Raw genomic sequence first — 24055 nt, forward strand, 5'->3', positions numbered from 1 at the left:
TGGAGGCCACACTCCCATAATTCTCATTCCCCCTCACCCCAAATAGGTCTGACCCAAGTGGAAAACTGAGCAGCTGAAGCCCTCAAATAGGTGCTGGAGGGGGCCTGCCCAAAGCTGGGGGCATTGGGGACTGTTTAGAGCAAGCTAAACCCTCAGCCATTGAAAGCATCTCATACCATGGGAGTGGGGACCAGGGGCTGAGGAAGGAGTTGGATTCAAGCCCACCCTCAGGCGCCCCCAAGTCCAGAAGGATGGGAATGGTGTGTCTGGGTATTCCTGCTCTGCAGAGGGAGCCCTGGAAGTACCCCTGCCAGGCAAGTTGGCTTTTCCCAGCTTGATGGAAGAGGAACTGGAGCGTCAAGCTGGGGATGGTCCAAGACCAGGCTACAAATGGCCTGAGACCCTAGCCCGAGCTGAGTGATGGCCAAGTGTGTCCTCTGCCCCTGCGCCCTGTAGCTGCCATCGGCTCCCCCAGACCCCCTAACTGGCCAGTCCCCTGCCTCCCTGCTGGCAAGGCCTTTGCCCTTGCCTTGCCCCCACAATCACCTGGAGAGGGAAATGTTACATTGTGTGTGCTCATTTTACAGAGGAGGAAACTGAGACTTAGCAAGGGCAGCGGACAAGGCTTCCCTGCAAGAACTGCCTGCGTTCGAAGCCCCGCTTTACCATGTATTAGCTCGTGACCTTCAACAAGTCACCCCACTGTTCTGAGCCTTGGTTTCCTCATCTGTAAAACGTGAATGGTGATCGTAATTACCTTATAGAGTCAAATGAGGTAATACATCTTCAGTGTGGAGAGCAGGGGCAGGTAGTCCAGCGGTGTCATCAGTCGTCCCTGTGTGCATTATCATCACTCTAAGCTGCACACGCGTGTGCACACACACACCCACTGGTGAACTCCAGAGGCAGGGCTAGGGGCCCACAGCTGGGGAGGCCACAGCATGTGACCTGGATGGGGGGGACTTGTCCTCACATAGTGCCTTCACCAGTCCTGTTAGACACCACCCACCCTGGTTGAAGCTCAGGCCATTGAGGCTGTGAGGGAGGCAGGAGAGACCCCAAGAAGGCAGAGAGACAGATACCTGCCCCCCACCACCACCTCTGCCCCGGCAGGCCTAGGGAAGCCTGGAGCAGCCCACCACACTGCCTTCGCGGCCTTGGGCCTTGTGTCCTGTAGACAAAAGCAAGGGAAGCATCGTGTTTGTTTACCCAGGGCCAAGGCAATGCATTTTTAGCTCCTCCAGTCTCCAGACAAGGAAGAGGATGTTTGGACGGGCAGCTCTGATGTACCTGTCCTGGAAGCTGGCTGGAAATGGAGTAAAGCCCCCCAGGGTGAGGGACCCGGGCCAGACAGACCGGGAGACAAGCCCCGTCTGGCACCTGGTCGGCTCTCGCTGCACCTTTTGCTGCTCACCTGCTGGTCCTGGAGCGCCCTGATCACTGAGACAGCCTCGCTTCCGGAGCATTCGCCCTGAGCCAGAGCTTTACCTAAACTGACAGCATTGAGAGAAGTACAGCAAAGGTCACCCTTTCAGCAGCAAACGAACACGACTGGCAGAGTCCTTACCCGCTTCCCAGAGGGCTGGTGCTCTTATCATAGTTTTCATACCTGGAGGAGGGGGCACTGAAGGTCAGAGAGACACTAGCTTGCCTGGTGTCACCCAGCAAGGAAGTCTCCGTGCCAGAATTTGAATCCAGGGCTGTCATGCCAAAGCCCACACTCTTGCCATCACCCTGATACATGATGTCTCCCTGTGTGGCCTGGATCACAGCTGCCCAGCGTTTCATGTCACTTTACACATAGAAAAGTAAACACATCACACAAGCCAGATGAAGGAGGCCGGGCAGGGCGGGGTGGGGGGGGCCAGGCGCAGTGGGCCCCCAGGTGGGGAGCCGCCTTCTTGATCCGGGTTAGCCAGCCCTTTCCGAATCAGGGTGTCCTGGCCACTGGGTGCTGAAGATTTGACTAGGAATTCTGGAAAGGAGGGGATAGGCAGGTAGCAGACAGCCCCCTGGGTGGGGTACACCTGCAACAGCAGACAAACCCTCACCAGCTTTCCAGGGGAGTGTATTTGTCACTGCAGGAAACATAATGGACCTGCCGATGGGAAGCCAGCTGCAGGGGAAAAGCCAGAGATTTTTCATCAACATTCATGAGAACAAATGTCTACGTGGCACTCACTTCCTTGGCAGCTTGCTCCAAGCCCTTCAGGTGTACTGACTCAGTTAAGCCCCAAGAGAGGAGCCGTGATCACCTCATTTTACAGATGGGAACACCAAGATCTGGTGCAGTTCCACCAGGGCAGGGATGAGGAAGGGCAGGGCTGGGATTTGAACCTGGGCAACCGGGGCCAGCTTCACTCTCTGGATGTCTACACCCATCTGCCAGGCCAGGCAAAGAGGAAGACACATAAGTGCCCAGACCACCTGGGCCCCACCCTCACTCACCCACAGATTCTGGCCCAGCTCCACAGCTCTCTAGCGAGGGCCCTCTGGTGGGCATTGGTCTGGACCCCTGGCTAAAGAAACCTCACACTCTCATGAATGATGCTGCCACGTGCTGGGCAGTGGACCCTAGAGGATTCGAGAAAGGAAATGCACATAGGAGGTATACATGGTCCAGTCCTGGTCTTCCTCTCTCTCTGCCTCAGCTTACTCACCCACACCCCCATCTCCCCCACCGCCATTAGGAAGTACCCCTTTGGGAGAAGGTCTGATGTGGCTTCAAGATTGATAGACAAGGACCCTGCTGGGTAAGCCCTGCAGGTCTGCCTTTGAGACCCTGCAGGTGCCAGTTACTAGCTGTGTGTCCCTGGGCAGGGCATTGGCCTCTCTGAGCCTCGCTTTCCTCATCTGAACACTGAGATAGGCACACTTGCCTTGCAGGGCTGCTCTGAGGATTGGACAGGAGCAACGATGTGTTGGCACCACATACTTGCTCAGTTTGCATTGAGGTCTAGCTCTCCACCGTTACCTCCCGCAATGTGGCCCACCCCACCGACCAGCAGCCATATCCTCGGGAGCTTGTCAGAAATGCATAGTGCCAGGCCAACCCTAGACTTGCTGAATGAGAATCTGCATTTTGGAAAGACCCTGGTGAGCCATGTGCACAGTCTGAGGAGCCCTGCTCTAAAGCATGGGTCCAGAAGGGTCCGACATTGTGATATCATGGCTAAACCCCTGAACCACTCGACAATCCAGGGACAGCAAAGTGTATTATCCCCATTCTACAGACAAGAAAACTGAGTCCTGGAGAGATCATGTGACTTCCCTAATTCACATGATCGGGAGGCAGCCAAGTCAGATGTCGTCCAGTGCATTGGGCTTCAGGGCTGGACCTGCTGGGGTGGCCGTCCTGGGCCAGTCTGGCGCTGGGCATGGAGGAGAGCAGTGCAAGGTCTCAGAGTGTTCACCTGTCGACTGGGGTCCCAACACAACCTGACAGTGGGGAGTGTGCGCAGACGTGGCCTGTGTGGTGCCTGGGAGTTGTCCTCATACAGAATCGGGCGTTGCACTGTCAGCTCACCTCTCTGGAGCCCCCTGCCCTTGAGGGGCTTACAGGCTGAGGCAGGCAGGTGGAAGACAGAAAGACCGAGACAACTGTGCAAACACCCTCGGGTGGTGCTTATATAAGTCAACAAGCAAACAGAGGGCAGCCCGGCGGGAGTGACTAATCGTCTTAATAGTAACCACCACGCAGGGGGCATAAGGCTGCCTGTCACCGGGCACATCCCTGCTGTAGCCACGGGGTTGTCACTGATGGACCCAGCAGGAACGCGAGACCCAAGGAAGCTGGGCCACCTTGTCCTCTTACCCTCCCCCTCCCCCTTCCTCCCCACTCCCTCCTCCTTCTCCCCCTTTCTCCACTCCTCCCCCTCCCCCTCCTCCCCCTCCTCTTTTGGGTGCTCCTTCATTTTCCTTGGATATGAACCATGCTGAGGAACCCAGAGTTCACAACCAACCTCTACCACATCCCAGCCGTGTGACCCTCAGGTGGTCCTTGCCCTCTGGGCCATAGATGAGGGTGATTCTGGAACATACCTTGTTTGGTCAGGGGGGTTAATCTAGTGACTGGATGTAGGTGCTTAGCACAGAGAGCACGCTGAGTAAACGGGGGCTGTGGTTGTCAGTCCCCTGACTTGGAAAACTTGGTCCCAGCAATTTGCCCCAGAGGGAAGCACCATGGAGAAGACCATACCCTCCTTACAGATGAGAAAACTGAGGCTCAGAGAGGGAAATTGACTTCCCTTAGATTGCCCTGCCCCTTGGAGTTGGAGCAAAGCCAGATCTGAGCTGAAGTCACAGGATTTCCAGGGCAGTCCTCAATGGGAGGGAAAAACAAAGGTCAGAAAGGCAGACCCTTCCCCAAGTCCCATTCACCCAGAGGAAGACCTTTTCTCCCGTGGGATTTGGAGGGGATTGCTGGGATGGACATGTGACGGGTGTGAGAGGGGACCAAGGGGACACGGGTCTTGTGCATATCAGCATCTGTGTACTATGTCCATGAAGGCACATGGGCCCGGGGGTCAGAGAGGACAAAAATGCCTGGGGCAGCCAGGGATGTCCCACACGGGGGACACGCGGCACCAGCCCTAGTGCCCCTGGGGCCCTGCGTGCAGGTGCCGGCCGGGGGGCTCCCCTCCCAGAAGACCACCACAGGGTGGAGGATGCATCTCGGCCTCCACCCTTCATCTCTCCGTCCATCCCCCACCTCTCCCAGCTCCTTCCTGTTTTGATGGAAGGAAAAAATTTCAGCTTTTTCCTTCTTTATTTTTCCAGACGGGTGACTCGCTCGGGAAAGGAATTCCCCCCTCCCCAAACCATCATAATACCTATAAATCGATGCCATAGATCCAGGCCCATCCTGTTGTGCTGGGACAGGCACCGCTATTTTTGGGCGCTCTATGGGGGTGGTACCCTAAGGGAGGGGATATGGTGGGGGGAGGGGGACCTCAGCTGCCTTTTCCCAGTCCACATCCCCCACCCAGGTTCCTCCCCACCCCCACTTGTCCTCCCAGCCTGGGTTCTGGGAGGAGGGAAGGAAGCCTGCTTAGCCAGGGTATAAATAACTCAGGTGGTTACTCAGCTCCTGAGAACATGATAACGTGAGTCATGATGTGAAATCAAGAGAAGCAGTGAACAGCCTTGGGCCGCTGCTCCGGGCAGGGCAGTGGGGCTGCCGGCAGAGAGCTGGTGCCTGGAGACCCGCAGTGGGCAGAGCTCAGGAGAATGGGGGAAGCTACTCTCCCCCGCATGGTCTCAGACAAGCCTCCTCCTAGCTCAGACCCTCAGCTCACCCATTTGGAACGTGGGGCAGGGTGGGCTGGGTGGACTTCATTCCCGAGGTCCTCCCTGAGCTGGGAAGAGGATGGAGGCCAGGGGCCATTCTGAGCACGGAAGCCCGGGGTCCTCTCCCTTTCCCTGTCTCAGTCAGCTGGAAGAGCAGGTCTGCTGGAACTTCTGGTCCCCCTCCCCCCATCTCCAAGGCAGGTGGCCCAATGAGCTCCCTGGGCCTCCGGGGGATGTGCAGGGTGGGCGATCGGGGCTTAGACAAGAGCCCAAGGCTCCTGGACACTTGGCCTACTGAACCTTCCCCCACCAGGGTGGCCCTGAACCAAGGACAGTCCCTGTCCTCCTCCTCTGGCTGCCTGACCTCGGGGTGGACATGAGGCGTGGGTGCAGAAACAGGACACCCTCACGGATCCCGGCTTAGCCAGTGTGACCAGCCCGGGGGCAGCCTGGCCAGGCTGCTGGCTCAGTCCCGGGTTCTGGCAGATGGGGGTCAGAAGGCAGCCCTAGCTGTGGCCACCCTCCCCCTCAACACACACCTGCTCACCCAAGGAAGTCCTCAGCTTCAGGCTCCTCTCCAGAGCAGGGCAGGCCTGGACCCCATGTTGCCATGGCAACAGGTTCTGGAGCCTGTGCGCAGGCGGAGCCCTGTGGCTGCCTGGCCCGCTGGGGAGAGGGCCACGCTGGAGCGAAGGCGCACAGTACTTGTCCTGGTGGGAGGATGCGGGCTGGGGCACAGCTGATTGCTGTGGATCCAGGATGGAAGTCAGGACTGGGGCCGTCTGCGTGGCGATCAGCAACTCACGCCTTAGATCCGAGCCCCACCCCTAACTAGAAGATGGCAGAGCTGTGGGGAGGACTGATTGTGTCTTGGCTGTGAAGAGCATCGCACAACTGAACGGCTGTGATCAGGGCCGCCCAGAGCCCCCTCTTCTCAACTGTGAGGCACCCCTCCTTCTCACCTTTGGCCTTAATCCCAAGGGTAGCACCCCTAGTATCGGCACCCCCACCACCGCCAGCCTCCACCCCAGCTCTGCCCTGCTGACCCTTGGCCTGGCTTCTCCTCCAGCAGGCCGGGGGCCACCCCACCACCGCCCCCCACCCCTGCAGGCCCAGACAGCTTGGCATGGCTCAGACCCAGCCATTCAGTGGACCGCCTGCCCTCTGGCCCGTTACAAACAATGGGGACTCCAGGAATATTGTCCTGCCTGGGCTGAATCAAACGCTCTAAATTTAGCCCATCTGATGCGTCCTCTGCTTCCTGCCCCTGCTGCCCTCCTTTCAAGGCGATGAGGTCACCCCGGAACCGCTTGCCCCAGCAGCCAGACTGAGGGGGTTTCCAGGTCCAGCGCTGTGCTCTTGCTGTTGGGGAATGAGATGCCTTGAGACCAGGGATCATAAGTCCTCCCTCCCTCCTTCTCTTCCTCCTCCCTCCTTCTCTTCCTCCTCCCTCCTTCTCTTCCTCCCTCCCTCCTTCCCCCTCAGGCTGCTTTGCCCAGAGCTGAGTCCCCAGGAACTTTACCACCAGCCTGAGCTGGGGAAGTCCACCACAGAGGGAAAGAGCAGTGAGCACCCAGGGAAGAAGCTCCCATTGACAACCCAGAGGCCTAGACATATTGGAAGAAACACAGAGTTTCATCATCATCCATTCAAAAAAGATGTATTGATGGGGCTTCCCTGGTGGTTCAGTGGTTAAGACTCTGAGATTGCAATGCAGGGGGCACGGGTTCAATCCCTGGTCCGGGAACTAAGATCCACCATGCTGTGGGGCATGGCCCACCTAAAAAAAGGTATATTGAGTGAGTGCTCTGTGCTGGGCCCAGTGTGGAAGAAAAGGTAACCCTGCCCTCCTGGAGTAGACAGATCAGAGGAAGAACGGGAATCAGCGGAGTAAACAATGAATGGCCAAGATCCTTTCTGTCATGACACGTGTTATGAAGGAAAAGAAATCAAAGAGATGGGCTCATGAAATGTGAGCGGAGGGCCCTTGTTCAGAGAAAGGGGTCAGGGAAGGCCTCTCGAGAGGTGGCATTTGAGCTGAGTCTTGGATGATCAGAATGAACTATTCGAAGATCTGGGTGGGGCCAAGCCCCCCAGGCCAGAGGAGAGGCAGGGGTGGCAGATGGCCTGGAGGGAAGAAACTGGTCAGGTTGCCAGGCTGGGGCTGTCAGGAGGCCAGGAGACCATCCCAGGAGGGATGGGGTGGGAAGGGGTGGGATCAGGAGACAGCAGGGGCTATGTGAGGAAGAAGCGGGGTGACATTCCCATGTGAGAGGCGGTCCCCTCCCCACCCCACCCCCCCGCCGGGAGATGAGCAAGGGAGTCACGTGCCTGACTCGAAAATTTAAGAGAATCTGTTGGTTGCTGTGTAGAGGTGGGATAACAGAGAGACCAGAGAGGATGCTGAAGCCGTAGCATCTCGGCATAAGAAAAACCATTTGCTAGAGGGCATCTTCAAGATTCACCTGCTTCAGGCCTCATGGGTCTCTGAGGCCCAGAGAGAGTATGTGTCTTGCCCAAGGTCACACAGCAAGTTGGCGCTCTGCCTGGATAACCTTTAATAGGAGTTAGTAAGAGGGACTTGACACCTGAAAAGAGCGTCTTGTCTGAGATGCTGCCCTCAGCCCAGCTCTCCCAGTCTGTAGGCTGAGTTGTGGGCCCTACCCAGGATCCAGCCTGGGGAAAGGTGAGCCAACTGGAGATGTGCAGTCCCTGGGGGATGGCCAGGCCCCTCCCACCATAACCCTCTCCCCTCCCAGAAGCCCCCGCTCTCCTGCTCTGCCAAGAATCTGGGGTTGGCAGGGAGTTGTTGGGGGGCCTCTGGAATGTCGTTTTCTGGTGCCAGCAACAGCGTGCCAACCTTGGTGAGGGCTACGGGGGCGGATGGGGGATCACCAGATCTTGTCTGGAATGGGGAGCTGTCCGCCGGGAGCCAGGGGAGGGCTGGGCCCTGCCTGCCACTTCCCAGGTGGGGAACATCCCACGTTGGAGCTGCCCCCCAACCCCTAGCTCCCATGAACTGCTGACCCGCTGACTGTCTACTCACCATCCCTCCAGGAGCAAGGAAGCCAGTTCCCTAGGAACGGTGCCCCCATCCCACTCTTCCCTCCAAGCCCACATCCTCTAGCTTTACCCTGGATCCCAGCTGAGGGTGAGGGGAGACCGTGCTCTGTGAGATTCCTATTATACCAGGATCGAGGAACAGTGCTTTGGACAGAAGCTGATCTGGGATCAAATCTTATCTTGACAGTGGTGGACTTTCTGGGCCTCGGTTTCCTCATCTGCAAAATAGACACGCTTCCTCCTGCACAAGAACTTGGTGTGAGAATGTAATAAGGAACCCCCCCACCCCACTCCTGGACTTCCCTTGTGGCTCAGCTGGTAAAGAATCTGCCTGCAACGCGGGAGACCTGGATTTGATCCCTGGGTAGGGAAGATCCCCTGGAGAAGGGAAAGGCTACACACTCCAGTATTCTGGCCTGGAGAATTCCATGGACTGTACAGTCCATGGGGTTGCAAACAGTCAGACGCGACGGAGTGACTTTTATTTCACCCCACTCCAAGGGCCTAGCACCCTCCAGCGCTCCTTGTCTGTCGGTTTCCCCCTCCTCTCCCCGCTCCTGATCAGCCTCCCTATCCCCGCATCCCCTGGCCACTGTGGGGAACTAGGAAGCTTCTCTGCTGTGACGGGACCAGAGACCAGGAGAGGCGGCGCTCGGGAGCGGCACGGGGCAGTGCGGTCCCTGCTTATGGTCCTGGCTCCTCCGCTGACCAGCTGTGTGGCCTTTTCCAAGTTACTAAGCTCTCTGAGCCTCGATTGCCTTACTTATCCAATGGTAATAAATAATAATAGTGCCTCCCCCCACCAGGTTATCAAGATATGGTTGTCACTGTTATCAGCTGGTAGGGGAAAGAGAGTCTTGGGGAATCTGGTATACCCCAGTGGCCTCAGGTTGTTGGAAGCCTCTGGTGAAGGTCAGAGACAGATTTGAGTGACTAGAGTGAGGAGAGGGCAGCCAGCACCCAGACACCCACCCACGCTCCTGTGCCTCTCGTGGCAAGAGAAGCCAAGGGGCCGGAGATTCTCTGGGGACCCCCCATGTGCCCAGCTTTGCTGGTGGCGGAGCTGGGTGAGGCTCCTTTTCTAGCCAGATGCCCTTCAGGCCTGGGCCAGGGCTGCCCCCTCCTTCCCTCTGCCAGCAGGGCCCAGGCCAAGATGCCTTTATTTTTATACCTGCAAACAATGCCTGGCCGGGCACGGCCTCCTGCAGAGGACAGAGTGCAAGGATGGGCTGGAAGCCACGCTTCCTGGGCCAGCACTCCGCACCCCCAGACAGGTGCCAAGGGGACATGGCCCTCCCACCGACGAGGGCACAGGGCCTGCTCGGGTTTCTCTCGCCCCTGGCCTTGATCCTGCTCTCCCTTGGGGGTCTGGATTCCAGAGTCCTTCACAGTCCCTGTTCCCCACCCCAGCTGGGATGAGCCACCCCCACCAGACAGGCCTGGATGAGGCACAGATGCTATTCTTGGGTTCCCCCCCAGGGTCCAGTCCCTAGAGTCCCTGCGGAGCCCAGGACATCTGGCTCCTCACAGTGGGCTGGCTCCGATCCCTGCCCCACCCCAGAACCCTCTCTGCGTCCTCAGAAAGGCTACCCTTCCCGCCCTTGATCCGTTACTGTCCCCTCACCCCTCGCTCTGCTCCCAGCTTTCCAGAAAATTCCCGAGCCTGTTCAGCAGGAGGATTTGAACTGGGCAGTGACTGGCAGCACCACACCCAGAGGGCAGGGCAAGACCAATGGATCGGAAGTCGTGGATGCGGGGTCTGGTCGCGCCATCAACCCCCAGGTGACCTTGAGAGAGACCCAGAACCACGTTTCTCCCTCAGTTTCCTCTTCTGCAAAACAAGGATAATTAACCGACCCTCCTCCCATTTCAGGCTGGGAGAAGGTTGTGAGCTCCGAGGTGCTGCAGACGCACGGGTCACAGGGCCTCTGGATGGGCAGGAGTCACTGGAAACAGTCGTCCCCAGTGCCCACTGGTCTGGGTGAAGAGCCATAGACACCAAACCCCAGAGCCAGACAGCCTGGCTTCAGATCCCCGCTCTCTATGATCAGGCTCAGACTTTAGGTGGGGCAACTACCCACTTAGTCCCCATCTGTAAAATGGAATCAAGACAGTACATGTCTCAAAGAGTTCTTGGGAAGATTGAGATAAAAATTGAGAGAGGACGTGCTTGATTCACATCAGCTCTAACCACGTGTGGACATGCGTGTGTCCAGGTACATCCACACGTCTCCACCCACTGGCATCTCCTCCTACTGGGACCCCACTGCCACAGTCTAGCCCTGCCCCTGGCCACTGGGGAGCAGCCTCAAAGGGCGATGTCTAGGAGAGGGTGCTGGAGAAGGACACAGGTCACTGCCGCCTCAACACGGGCTGTCTGTCCCGTCCCCCAGGCTGCTTTGACAGTCCCCGTAGCACTTCTGCCCGCTATAGCCCCCGTAGTTGCTGTATCTGCCTTCTGCCTGCACTCGTGAACGTGCACGCGCTCAGCCATGTCCGACTCTTTGCTACCTTTTGGACTGTAGCCCCCCCAGGCTCCTCTGTCCATGGGACTTTTCAGGCGAGAGTACTGGAGTGGGTTGCCATCTCCTCCTCCAGGGGATCTTCCCCACCCAGGGACTGAACTCGCGCCTCCTGCATTACAAGCCACCAGGGAAGACCGAGATTTTGTCTGTTTTGTCTGCTGCCTCAGTGCCTAGACCAGTGCCAGACACACAGTAGGTGCTCAACAAGCACGTGGATGGATGGTTTTGTTGTCAGCCCTACTGAGGTATCATGCACTCACAATGGAAGTCGCCAGTTGTCAAACTCAAACGTATACAGTGGTGTAAGCACCACCTCCATCAGGACCAAGATTAATTCCTCATCCTAAAGGTTCCTTCAGCCCCTCCTTAGTGACTTTCACCCTTGGCCCCAGGCAAGCACTGGCCTGCCTTCTAGTATGATAATGTTGAACTTTCCAGAATGCCGCATAAGCTGTGTGATGTGATCACGCCTGCCGTGGAGGAGATGACACCTGCTGTTGCATGGGTCCTGGTAAGGAGGGCCGAGGAGGGTGGAGGTGAAGGGTGGAGGAAAGGTGGAGGGCTTGAGAGGAACCCTCAGGGCCAGGTGAGCTTCCGGCTGTAGCAGCAGAGGCGAGGCTTCCTGCTGGAGCAGCTGACCAGAGGGCGAGGGGGCCGTCATGAAGCAGGAGTTCAGGGGGTGTTGCTGGCTTGCCTGGAGAGAGAAAGATGCTCACAGGCACCTGAGTCCGTGGGTGTGCACGTAAGCACACCTGTGCTTGCACAAGGAGGGCAGCCCAAGCAGATGGCGCTGAGTTAACAGCCGCAGAGAGGCACAGTTACTCCAAACTTTGCTGTTTGCATCTTCTTCTCTGTGGAGAAGTTCTTCTCTCCAGGCTGCACAGAGTGGAACCAACATGTTTGGTGAGAAGGAGGCAGGGTAGGCCTTGGTCCCTAGACCCAACCCTGTGAGAGGCGTGGTGCATGTGGAAGGAATCCCAGCCTTAGGATGCAGCTGGTATCCGATGCTCCTTCTAACATGAGGATGCAGAGGTGTGAAGAGGCCGAGTGATTTGGTCTTGTTGCAGTGACAGCACCCAAACACAGTTTCTTCAGTTTGTGACATGCTCTCCTTACAGCACAACCTCGACCTCCCCCCCAAGGAGACGCATCCGCCTGTGTTCCCCCTCCTCCAATCTAGAGAGCCTTGGAATTTGCAGATGCAAAGCTCTGTGGTTTCTGAGCGAGGTCAGAAAATGCGATGTAGCTTCCACTTGGTTCTCCTAGGACACTCACCTCTGGAGCACTGAGCCACCACCATGCTGGGAGGAAGCCCAGCCAGCCCACATAGACCAAGTAGAAGGGTCCAGAGAGAATAGGAGGAGGGGAGAGATGCCCAGCCAGCCGACTGCAGCCACTGGCTGCAGCTGCATGAGGGACCCCAAGCCAGACCACCTAGCCAAGCCCATTCCAAATTCATGACCCATAGAAACTATGAAAAACAGTAAGATGATTCTTGTTGTTTTAAGCCGCGTAAAGTGTGGGGTTGGTTGGTTATGTGGCTAATTAAAAAACAACCCTCATGTTGATGGATGGCAGAAATGGAACCAATTTTGTAAAGCAATTATCCTTCAATTAAAAAAAATAAACACAACCCATTGCAAATCTTGTGGGACTCATGATTCAAAATAATCTAGAATCCAGCTGCTTCTCACCTCTCCACCCACACCACCCTAATCTGGGCCCCCCATCGCCTCTTGCCTGGACCACTCAGCAGCCTCCTGACTGTTCTCCCTGCTTCTGCCCTGGACCCTGCGTTCTGGTCTGCACAGCAGCTGGAGTGAACCCGTGGAGCCAGGACACCTGCTCAGAGCCCTCCTTTGGCTCCCCTCTCCCTCAAGTCTTGACAGCGACCCACAGGCTCTCCATGACCTGCCTCCATGACCTCTCTGACCTCCACCCTCCCAACTTTCCCCTCCTTTACTCCACTTCAGCTGTTTCCCCAAACTCGTCAAGCTCAGCCGTTTCCCAGAGCCACTGCCCGTGTGATTCCTCCCACCTAGGATGACTTTTCCTCCTGAGGTCTGCCTGGCTCACTCCCTCACCGCTTCAGCTCTCACCCCCAGTGCCACCTACTCAGGGAGGGCCCCGGCCGCCATGTGCCCCCAGAACTCCCCATCCTCTCCCTGCTTCATTCTTCTCCATTGAATTTCCACCTCCTGATAATGATGAGAACTTATGTCTCCATTTTTGGCCTGTGCCTTCATTGTCACAGGAGCGCCCTGCCAAGAGCAACTTTGTTTTTTTCTTGTTGTTGTTTTCTTCTATCTTTTTTTTTTTTTAATTTTTGGCTGCACTGGGTCTTCATTGCTGGGCTCAGGCTTTCTCTAGTTGCGGCAAGTGCAGACTGCTCTTTCTTCAGTGTGCAGGCTTCTCATTACGGTGGCTTCTCTCTTGTGATGCATGGGTTCTAGGGCATTCCGGCTCAGTAGTTGTGGCGCATGGGCTTAGCTGCTCCATAGCCTGTGAAATCTTCCCAGACCAGGGACTGAACCTGTATCCGCTGCATCGGTAGTCGGATTCTTAACCACTGGACCACCAGGGAAACCTAAGATCAAGTTCTGTTTTCACTGCTGTGTCCTCGCTGCCTAGTTCAAGGCCTGGCACGCAGAGTTTTGATGTCTATTGAATGAACAAAAGAATGCGTGAGTGAATGAATGACTCCAGAATCCTTCCACTTGACTAAAACCCCTGATAGTTAAGAGGATAAAAGAAGAGGCATTGAGCTGCCCTCCTGCCCATCCAGGGCACATCCGCATGGTCCAAATGAGGAGACTGAGGCCTGAGAAGGTAAATCATTTGTTGAAGGCTAACTAGTCATTTATGTGGTCAACAAATGTAAAAGCTTTAAAACATCGAAACCTTCTGGAGTCTTCAAATACAGACTTCCTGAGTTCAAATCACAGGGCTTCCCCTTGCAAGCCTAGGGGCGAGTTACTTCATCTGCATGCCTCAGTGTCCTCAAGTGTAACATAGGAATAATCTTCCACCCTAGAGGCAGCACATTTGCCCTGTGACAAATGAGCTTTAAGCCCCAGCACCCCTCAGCTGCATGGCCCCATCCAAGGCAACATTCCTATTCCCTATTCTTTTTTAAAAACTTTTTTTATTTTATATTGGAGTAGAGTTCCACACAATTGCATGCATCTCACATGCTAGGAAAATACTGCTCAAAATTCTCCAAGCCAGGCTTTAGCAATATGTGAACCGTGAACTTCCTGATGTTCAAGCTGGTTTTAGAAAAGGCAGAGGAACCAGAGATCAAATTGCCAACATCCGCTGGATCATCAAAAAAGCAAGAGAGTTCCAGAAAAACATCTATTTCTGCTTTATTGACTATACCAAAGCCTTTGACTGTGTGGATCACAAGAAACTGCGGAAAATTCTGAAAGAGATGGGAATACCAGACCACCTGACCAGCCTCTTGAGAAATCTGTATGCAGGTCAGGAAGCAACAGTTAGAACTGGACATGAAACAACAGACTGGTTCCAAATAGGAAAAGGAGTATGTCAAGGCTGTATATTGTCACCCTGCTTAGTTAACGTATATGCAGAGTACATCATGAGAAACGCTGGGCTGGGAGAAGCACAAGCTGGAATCAAGATTGCCAGGAGGAATATCAATCACCTCAGATATGCAGATGACACCACCCTTATGGCAGAAAGTGAAGAGGAACTAAAAAACCTCTTGATGAAAGTGAAAGAGGAGAGTGAAAAAGTTGGCTTAAAGCTCAACATTCAGAAAACGAAGATCATGGCATCCGGTCCCATCGCTTCATGGGAAATAGATGGGGAAACAGTGGAAACAGTGTCAGACTTTATTTTGGGGGCTCCAAAATCACTGCAGATGGTGATTTCAGCCATGAAATGGAAAGACGCTTACTCCTTGGTAGAAAAGTTATGACGAAGCTAGATAGCTTATTCAAAACCAGAGACATTACTTTGCCAACAAAAGTCCATCTAGTCAAGGCTATGGTTTTTCCAGTAGTCATGTATGGATGTGATAGTTGAACTGTGAAGAAAGCTGAGCGCTGAAGAATTGATGCTTTTGAACTGTGGTGTTGGAGAAGACTTTTGAGAGTCCCTTGGACTGCAAGGAGATTCAACCAGTCCATCCTAAAGGAGATCAGTCCTGGGTGTTCTTTGGAAGGAATGATGCTAAAGCTGAAGCTCCAGTACTTTGGCCACCTCATGCGAAGAGCTGACTCATTGGAAAAGACTCTGATGCTGGGAGGGATTGGGGGCAGGAGGAGAAGGGGACGACAGAGGATGAGATGGCTGGATGGCATCACGGACTCGATGGGACGTGAGTCTGAGTGAACTCTGGGAGTTGGTGATGGACAGGGAGGCCTGGCGTGCTGCGATTCATGGGGTCGCAAAGAGGCGGACACGACTGAGCGACTGAACTGAACTGAACTGAGAGCTGATTGACTATGTTGTGTTAGTTTCAGGTGAACAAGAAAGTAACTCAGTTGTACATGCGTATGTATCTATTCTTCTTCAAAGTCTTTTCCCATTTATTTTGTTAAATAATATTGAGCAGAGCTCCCTGTTAAGCAGTGGGTCCTTGCTGGTTATCCATTTTAGTTTTTTAATAAATTAACTTGTTTTTATTGGCATATAATTGCTTTACAATGTTCTGTTATTTTCTGCTGTACAATGGAGTGAATCAGCTCTATGTATACTATAACCCCTCCCTCTTGGACCTCCCTCCCACCCCCACATCCATTTTAAACACACCGGTATGAACATGGCAATTCCAAACTCCCTAACTCTCCCTCCCCAAACCCACCCTTCCCCGGCTGGTAACCATAAATTCGTTCCCTAAGTCTGTGAATCTGTTTTGCAAAGAAGTTCACTTGTACTGTTTTTTTTTCTAAAGATTCTGCATGTAAGGGATATCACCTATTTCATGTTCTTAATCACATTAAAGATCTCAAGAATGATTCAGCTTCAGGCCCCACCAATCCAGGACTGGCCCACCACCCATGGCATGTTCAGAATTAAATGAGTTACTGCCCACAGGATGGTGCCTGGCATATAGTGAATGCCCAGTGCTATGTTGTTGAGGGCCCACTGTGTGCCAGGTAGTATGCTTGGAGCTGGGAATTCAGTGATGAACAGAACAGACCACGATCCTGTCCTTACCGAGCTTATGTCCTGAGGGGAAGAAGAAACAGTGAATAAGTGAGCACAAGGTGGTTAGATGGCAGGAAATAATGTACAATCACGTGGCGCTGCAATGGGGAAGGAGGTTGGGGATGGGGCAGGGCCGTGCAGAGGGGTCAAGCAGGTGATACTTAAGAGGCGAATGGATGAGAGAACAGAGTCGTTTCAGGCAGAGAGGACAGCGGGTGCAAAGGCCCTGAGGTAGGAAGGAGTGGGATGCATTGGAGAAACAGCAGCAAGGCCAGTGGGAAGTGAGTGAGGAAGCAGAGGCAGGAGATGCCGTCAGAGGAGCCCCGGTGCTGGGTCCACTTCCCTCTCCCCTTCCTGCCTCTGACGGAGGAGCGCTTGCAGAACTGCCCACCAGCCCCCAGGCCCGAGCTAGGGTGCTGCTCCGCCACCACCCCTCCTGCCTTGTGACCTCAGCTGCAGCCCAGCCCCAGCCCAGCCCCCACTTCCCCTTCCAGTTATGACCCGGGAAGGCAGGAACCGCATCCTTTCCTAAACTGCATCTTCCCTGCCTCACTCCCTCTTGGACTTCCAGAGAGGACGGCGGAGGTCGGAGCAGCTGACCGACACCCAGTCAGTGGGTGACTGCCTTCTCATCCCTCCCCCACTCACTGGCCGCCCCCCCCGAGTAGGGTCAGACCCTGGCAGCCTGCTCTCCTTCCCTTTCAGCAGCCCTCCCAGACACCATGGGGGTTCCCCAAAAGCATCAGCCATTCCTTGGGCCCAGAACACCCTTTCTTCCCTCCTCACATCTCAGCTGTTACCGCCTCCTGGAAGTCCCTGGGTTATGAGCAGAAGAGGGATCTTGCTCATCTCTATACCTTAGGGCCAGGCATAGGGCCTGGCATCAAGAAGGATCTTAGTGGACAGACAGATAAGTGAATGAACAAACAGAGAAATTATCCGGGTCCACTTGGCACATTAGCCACTGGCCTGTTTGCTGAGCATTGTGCTGGCCACGGAAGTCAACGATGACTATGACAGACAGATCCCCTCGAGTTCAAGGGTCAAGACCCCATCCCCCAAAGCCAGAGGTCTGGAGCCGGTCTGGGCTTTGCACACATGGGAAACCACTGACCTGTGCTGGGCTTCGCATTTGCCAAAGCCGCAATTGGAAGAAGCTAAGTGGTCTCAAAGCATTACAATCACGAGTGTGAGTTCAAGCCAGGCGGCCTGGGGTCAAATCCTGGCCCTGTGCCCATGCCAGCTGTGTGATCACGGGCGAGTTTCTTAACCACTCTGATTCTCCAGTCCCCCATCGATAGTGCTGAGGAGCTTCAGGGCCTATCTCACGGAGCGGGTCTGAAGATTCACAGTGATGGCTCCTATGGGAAGCCCTGGACACGCATTAACCTTCAGGTTAATTAGACCGTAAGCAGGGCCGATGTCCTTGATCTGCGCCTGAGAGTGTGACAGGTTTGTTGCACATCTCCACTGTGTGTCAGAGCAGAGGCTTGCGAGTGTCCAGGACTGAGGTTCTGGGGTCCCTCGTGGCAACAAGGATGGGGTGACTGTCACCCCTGGCTGAGAACTGGTGCACCCCGCTTGTATGTTTTGGCTGTGCATACACAGGTGTTCTTTCTTGTATACCCACCACCAACCCTGAAGCAGCCTCTGCCCTTCCTCCCCTGCTGGACCCTCTGAGGGGTCAAATGTGACAGTGGGCACTGAGGGTAATCCCACCCCATGGACTGAGCTTCAAGACACTCTCTGGGATATATCCCCCCAAACCACCCACCTACCCCCACACTCTCCCGGGGAATGGTGGGCCAGAAATGAGGTCACAGGCCACCCATGGGAGGTTCTGGGGATCCCAGCCACTAAGGGGCTGCCTCTCAGAGTCCTGCGTCCCTGCCCCTAAGGGCTGGGGTGAGGGGGCCTCCAGTGAACGGAGTTTAGGGGTCTTAGTGACCCCTGTGTCCAGAGCCTGTGGCAAGGGGAAGCTGAGGCTAGGAAGGCTGAGTGACTCGCCCAAGGTCACACAGCAGTGGAGGAAGAACTAGGACAAGAACCCAGGACTCTGAGTCCCTGGCCCTGTTCCTCCTCCACACAGTGATGCGTTTCTGGAAATTACCCCCGGTCGACTTTCCAAAATGAGTCAGGAACATCTGTACCTTGGGGGCCCAAAAATACTCCCAAGGACTCCAAACAAAGACACTGACATCTTCCCAAGGTGACTGAAAGCAGAGCTGGCCTTCCCAGGAACTGCTAATAAGGATACCATTGGGTTCACTCAGTTGGAGTTTCGGAAGGCATGAGAAAGCCATGTTCTTGTCCTGTTCTTGCTACTGTAAAGTGAGGGACCGGGCCCCATTTGACAGGGGACATAGCTGAAGCCCAAAGGAATGGAATGATTTGCCCAGTGTCACACACACACACATCCCTGGTTCTGAACTTGGGTTGCCAACCGCAAGCCCAGAACCTTCTCTGATTCCCCGGAGGAGACTGTAACCTTCCCTATCAGAGACCTGGGTAGACTTTAGGCTGCATCAACTCCCACTTCCCAATTCACATTCTTTTTCATTTTTAATGAAGCAACAATACATGCTCATTTATGAAAACCTGAAAAATGCAGAAAAGTCAAAATAAGGAAGAAAAATCACCACCCACGGCCCCACCACCCAGGACAATCATTGTTAAGGTTTGATGGATTTCCTTCTATAGTTTTTTGTTTGGAACCTTTTTTTAAACCTGGCTGAGGTCATACTGTATATTAAAAGAAAAAAAACAAAACGGTGGTATCCTGCCTTTTTGACTTGCCATTATATCACGGGCACTTTTCTGGTTATTTCACTCCCTGTAACCCCATTTCTTTTTCCTCTTCTCTGAACCTCATTTTTATTGGCTGCCTAATAGTTTGTCAAGTGGAAGTTCCATAGTTTATTTAGCCATTCCCTTATTGTCGGACATCTCCATTATTTCCAGTTTTTCGATGTTATAAATAATGTATTTTGGTAGATCTTTGTACATAAAGCTTTCCTTTTTCCATATTTAGGGATATCTCCTTGGCTGGAATGGAATTACTGGGTCAGTGAGTCATATAGATTTCTGGCACACTGGGTCGAATTGCTTTCCAAAGGCCTTAAGCACCATCCATTCTACAGAAGAGCAAAGAGAGGCCCCAAGAGGTGACGTGAAGTGTCCACAGTCACTCAGCCAATCAGCTATGCCCACCATCCTTCCCTGATACCTCACCTCCCTCCACCACCACGCATTCCTCTAATCACTCAGCAGAAGAGGTGCACCTCCTGTATGCCAGGAACAGGCCTAGGTCCTCGCAGTACTGCAGTGAGCAAAACAGAAAAAAGCCCTGCCCTCAGGACATTTCCATCCCAAAGGCATGGAGGGAAAGAGCTAACAGGAAGACTGCCCTGGCATTCGGCTCTGTGCCAACAAGAAAAGGTGCTCATTGGCCTGTCAGAATCGGAGCAGCGCTGAGGAGGCAGAGGGTGACATCTGGCAGCCTCAAGGGCAGAATCCAGCCCAGTTTTTCTCGACCCCTAACTGTTTTCTAAAATTTGACCTTCCCTTAAAAATTTGGAGAGTTCTTGGATTGCTGGCATCTCCTGAATACTCTGCAGACCTGGCCAGGCAGGGCCAGGTTCCCAGATGGTCCTTGGGGACCGCTGCAGCCCAGACCCCCCCACCCCGGCCACCTGGCCCCTCACTGCTCGGCTCTTCAGCTGTGCTTCCTGCACAAGCGCAGTCCACGGGCCTTCCGTGATGTGAGCTGGGCTGGAGGGACTAAGAACGATAACAATCGTAAATAACACTGAGACAGTAACAAGGAGGCCAAGTCTCAAGGCAGGTGACAGAGTTACAAGCGAGAGGCGGGGTCTAAATGGGGTGGTCGGGCTCCTAAGTCCAGGCTCTCGACTGCACCTGGCTGACAGTTTAGTGCAGAAGCTATCAGGTACCAGAAGGATCCCCAGGTGGACAAACAGCCATGCCTCAGCCAGGGGGAGCTCAGAGGCATCCCCAGGCCAAGAAGCAGTACTGAGAAAATGGGCCAGGGGGAGGGGGAGGGGAGTTGACAAGGCAGGTTGGATATTTCCTGTTTCTCTGAACCTGGGCTTCCCACTGCCCAGAAGGTCCTCTCCCCCTTCCTTTGCCTGCTTAATGCTTACTCTTGCTCAGCTGAGATGCCACCTTCTCCAGGAAGCCCTCCTTGACCCTGGGGCAGTTTGCAACTGGCTCCTGAACCCTGGTCCATCCCAGAGAAAGCACAGGTCTTGGCAGGATAGGAGTTACTGGAGCACCAGCAGCATCTGGGTTCTTAAGTTTTCACAAGGCACACCCTCTGATGCTCACTCTTCAACCCCCAATCCCTAATCCAGCTCCCACCCCTCAGTGCAGGTTAGAGAGAAAGGAAGAGTGAGTGGTGACTACAGGACAGAGGGCGTGGCTGGTGGCCTCCGACAGCCCAAGGAGTCTGAGTCCTGGGTGCATATCCCAGCTTTAAGCTCCCCAAATGGATGAGCTTGGGCACTCCTTAACCTCTCTGCACTTCATTTTCCTCACTTTTTTTTTTTTGCCACGCTGTGTAGCATATGGGGCTTCCCTGGTATCTCAGATGGTAAAGAGTCTGCCTGCAATGCAGGAGACCTGGGTTCAATCCTGGGTCAGGAAGATCCCCTGGAGAAGGACATGGCAACCCACTAAGGGTTCATGCCTGGAAAATCCCATGAATGGAGGAGCCTGGCCGGCTTGGCGGGCTACAGTCCGTGGGGTCGCAAAGAATCGGACACAGCTAAGCAACTAACACTTTCATTTCCACAGCATATGGGGATCCTAGTTGCCAACCAGGGATGGAAACCCCCACGGCCCAAGGCAGTGAAAGCACTGAGTCCTAAACCCTGGCCCGCCAGGGAATTCCCTCCTCACTTCTCAAACCAACTGCAAGGCTTCCCTGGTGGCTCAGTGGTAAAGAATCCGCCTGCCAGTGCAGAGGACACAGGTTCGATCCCTGATCCGGGAAGATGCCACATGCCACTGGGCAGCTAAGCCCATGCACCACAACTACTGAGCCTGTGCTCCGGAGCCCTGGAACTGCAGCGGCTGAAGCCCGCATGCCCTGGGGCCTGTGTTCCTCCACAGGAGAAGCCACCACAATGAGAAGCCCGCACACCTTAGCTAGAGAGTAGCCCGAGAAAAAGCCCGTGCAGCAGTGAAGACCCAGCACAGTCAAAAGATAAAAATAAATGTTAATAGACAAAAATGATTCTTAAAATGAAAAGATAAAAAACTGTAATGGTATGCTTCGCTCCCAGGCACTGTGAGATTTAACTGGAAAAGTCATGGTGTGAGCGCCCCAATAGGTGCTCACTATGTTTTACCAATGAACAGGAAGCAGGCATCCTTGGGGTCACGGGCCCAGAGGATGCCAGGGGCTTACAGAGCCCCAGCCCCTCTCTCCCATTTTACAGCTGAGAAAACTGAGTTCAGAGGAGGAGGCCATGCCTTAAACAATAGCCTCTTCTCCCCTCCCCTAGTTGCTGTCAGCAGCTGCCCTTGGTCCTAGGTCCACCCAGCTAGAAAAGTTTAAGAGACTCAGTGACCTCCGGCCTGGGCCTTAAAGGACCAGTGTATGCCTTCCGTCCTGGGCCCAGCCAGGGCCTGCTCCCGGAGCATTCACCTCTCTGGGAAGGAACTCTTCCCCCCAGAGACCGCCTCCCCTGGCCATCAAGGAGGGGGTGGCTTCCTGGCCTGAACAATGGGGCCGGGATGTCCCTCTCTGGCAGGCAGGGGTGTGGGGACATTTAACGAGGATGCCAGTCCCATTCAGGGAGCACAGGGAATGTGGAGAAGGGGGCAGGAAGGGGCTCCAAGGCCCCAGTTGGAAGCAGCAGCGTCTTTAGGAAACTCTGCCCAGCCTTGTCCTTGTGACTTGGGCAAGGGGCTCCATTTCAGTGGGCCTCAGTCTCCTCACCTGTAAAACAGAATGATGAAAACATCTACTCCATAGGATGGTTGTGAAATTAATCAGATTCTTTCAAAGGTCTCAACATGGGCCAAACGGGGTCAGAGTTCACACCCAGGGTGAAGCCAGGCAGTGAGGGCAGCAGCTACACGCATACACTCAGCTGCCATCTACCTGGACTAGAAGCCCACTCTGCCGTCCCAGCTGTGTGACCTTGAACAAGTTACTTAACCTCTCTGTGCCTTAGGCACCTCATCTGTATAGTGGGGATACCATAACAGTCCCTCTACTGAGGAGTGTTTGACAACCAACTCAGTTTACACATGTAAAGTGCTTCAAGAACCGTGCTGGGCCCTTCCTAAGTGTTCATTATTGTGGCTGTCATTATTATCTATCCTTACCCTCGGTATCAGCTTCCTGTGGCTGCTGTAACAAATAGCTACTAATGTGATGACTTAAAGCAACATAAATTTTTAATCTTACAGTTTGGGAAGAAAAGCTGTTACAAACCTAGACAGTGCATTAAAAAGCAGAGAAATTACTTTGCTGACAAAGATCCGTATAGTCAAAGCTTTGGTTTTTCCAGTAGTCATGTATGGATATGAGAGTTGGACCATAAAGAATTGGTGCTTTTGAATTGTGGTGTTGGAGAAGACTCTTGATAGTCCCTTGGACTGCAAGGAAATCAAAACCAGTCAATCCCAAAGAAACTCAACCCTGAATATTCATTGGAAAGACTGATGCTGAAGCTGAAGCTCTAATACTTTGGCCACCTGGTGTAAAGAGCTGACTCACTGGAAAAGACCCTGGGAAAGATGCTGGGAAAGCTTGACGGTAGGAGGAGAACAGGGTGAGAGGATGAGATGGTTAACGTATATACAGCCCTGTAAACTGCAGACTTTATTCAGATGTCACCAGCTTCACCACCAATGTACTTTCCCTGTTCCAGAATCTGTCCAGGATCCCATGTGACATTGTCACCTCCATCCCTCCCGTCTGTGATGTTCCTCAGTCTTTCCTGATCTTGACATTTTTGAGGCGTGCTGCTTGGGTATTTTGTCGCTCCATTTGGTTTTTTAAAAACAGCTTTATTGAGATGTAACTCACATACCATACGATTCACCCATTTAAAGTATACAGTTCCAAGGGAATTCCCTGGCGGTCCGGTGGTTAGGACTCTGCACTTCCACAGCAGGGGCCACAGGTTCACTCCCTGGTTGGGGAAGTAAGATGCCGCAAGCCCCGCCCTCCATGTGGCCAAAATAAGTATATGAATAAATAAAGTATACAATTCCATGACTTGGGATTTACTCCATTATTACTTTTCTAGAATTGCCTGGAGAATCCCAGGGACGGCGGAGCCTGGTGGGCTGCCGTCTATGGGGTCGCACAGAGTAGGACACGACTGAAGCGACTCAGCAGCAGCAGCAGATCTAACGTGACAGTTGTCATTTTAACTGCTTCTAAGTGTGCGGTTCAGCTTGTTCCTTCTGACAAAGACCCTGGTGATTCCATGGGGCCCTGATGGATGATCCAGGCTAATCTCCCATCTCGTGATCACATCTGGAGAATTCCTTTTGCTCCAAAGGCAAAATTCCAGGGATTAGGACTTGGCTATCCTGGGCAGTGGGGTGGGGGTGAGGGGTGCGGGGGCAGTTACTCTGTCTGCCACGCCTTCCTTGGAGCCATCAGCCACCTTTTACCCGCAATTACCTGTCTGCCCACTGGCCTTAGGCTCTTGAATACAGGGTCTGGCCGTCCTCGCTCATCTCTGTGCCTCCAGTACCTGGAACAAGGCCTGAGAAACCTGAATTCCTACATTCACCAGCACTCACAACCGCCTGAGCACAGGAAATGGCCGTTTTTGTCAAAAATGGTCAAACAGAAATTTCCAGGCGGTCGCCCTAGTTTGCGCTGGCACCACTTGCAGCCACCGGCTCAGGAGGCCCTGCTTCTGCCTCAGTTGTGCAGAACCAGCCATTCTCAGGTCACTTTACAGACAAGCAGACATTATCTCCCGGTGTCTCTGCCCTGGGCCCCTCAC

At 54.1% G+C, this 24055-nt stretch overlaps 1 long non-coding RNA gene across 1 annotated transcript; it reads left to right on the forward strand.

Annotated features, from left to right (window-relative positions):
• Positions 1–10052: 10052 nt before the first annotated feature.
• Positions 10053–12521, forward strand: LOC138436116 (uncharacterized). The gene is made up of 2 exons (XR_011255341.1): positions 10053–10134; positions 10226–12521. It is a non-coding gene; the product is annotated as an uncharacterized lncRNA (long non-coding RNA).
• Positions 12522–24055: the final 11534 nt, after the last annotated feature.

This window comes from Ovis canadensis, chromosome 3 (genome assembly GCF_042477335.2).
Source record: "Ovis canadensis isolate MfBH-ARS-UI-01 breed Bighorn chromosome 3, ARS-UI_OviCan_v2, whole genome shotgun sequence".
NCBI lineage: Eukaryota > Metazoa > Chordata > Mammalia > Artiodactyla > Bovidae > Ovis > Ovis canadensis.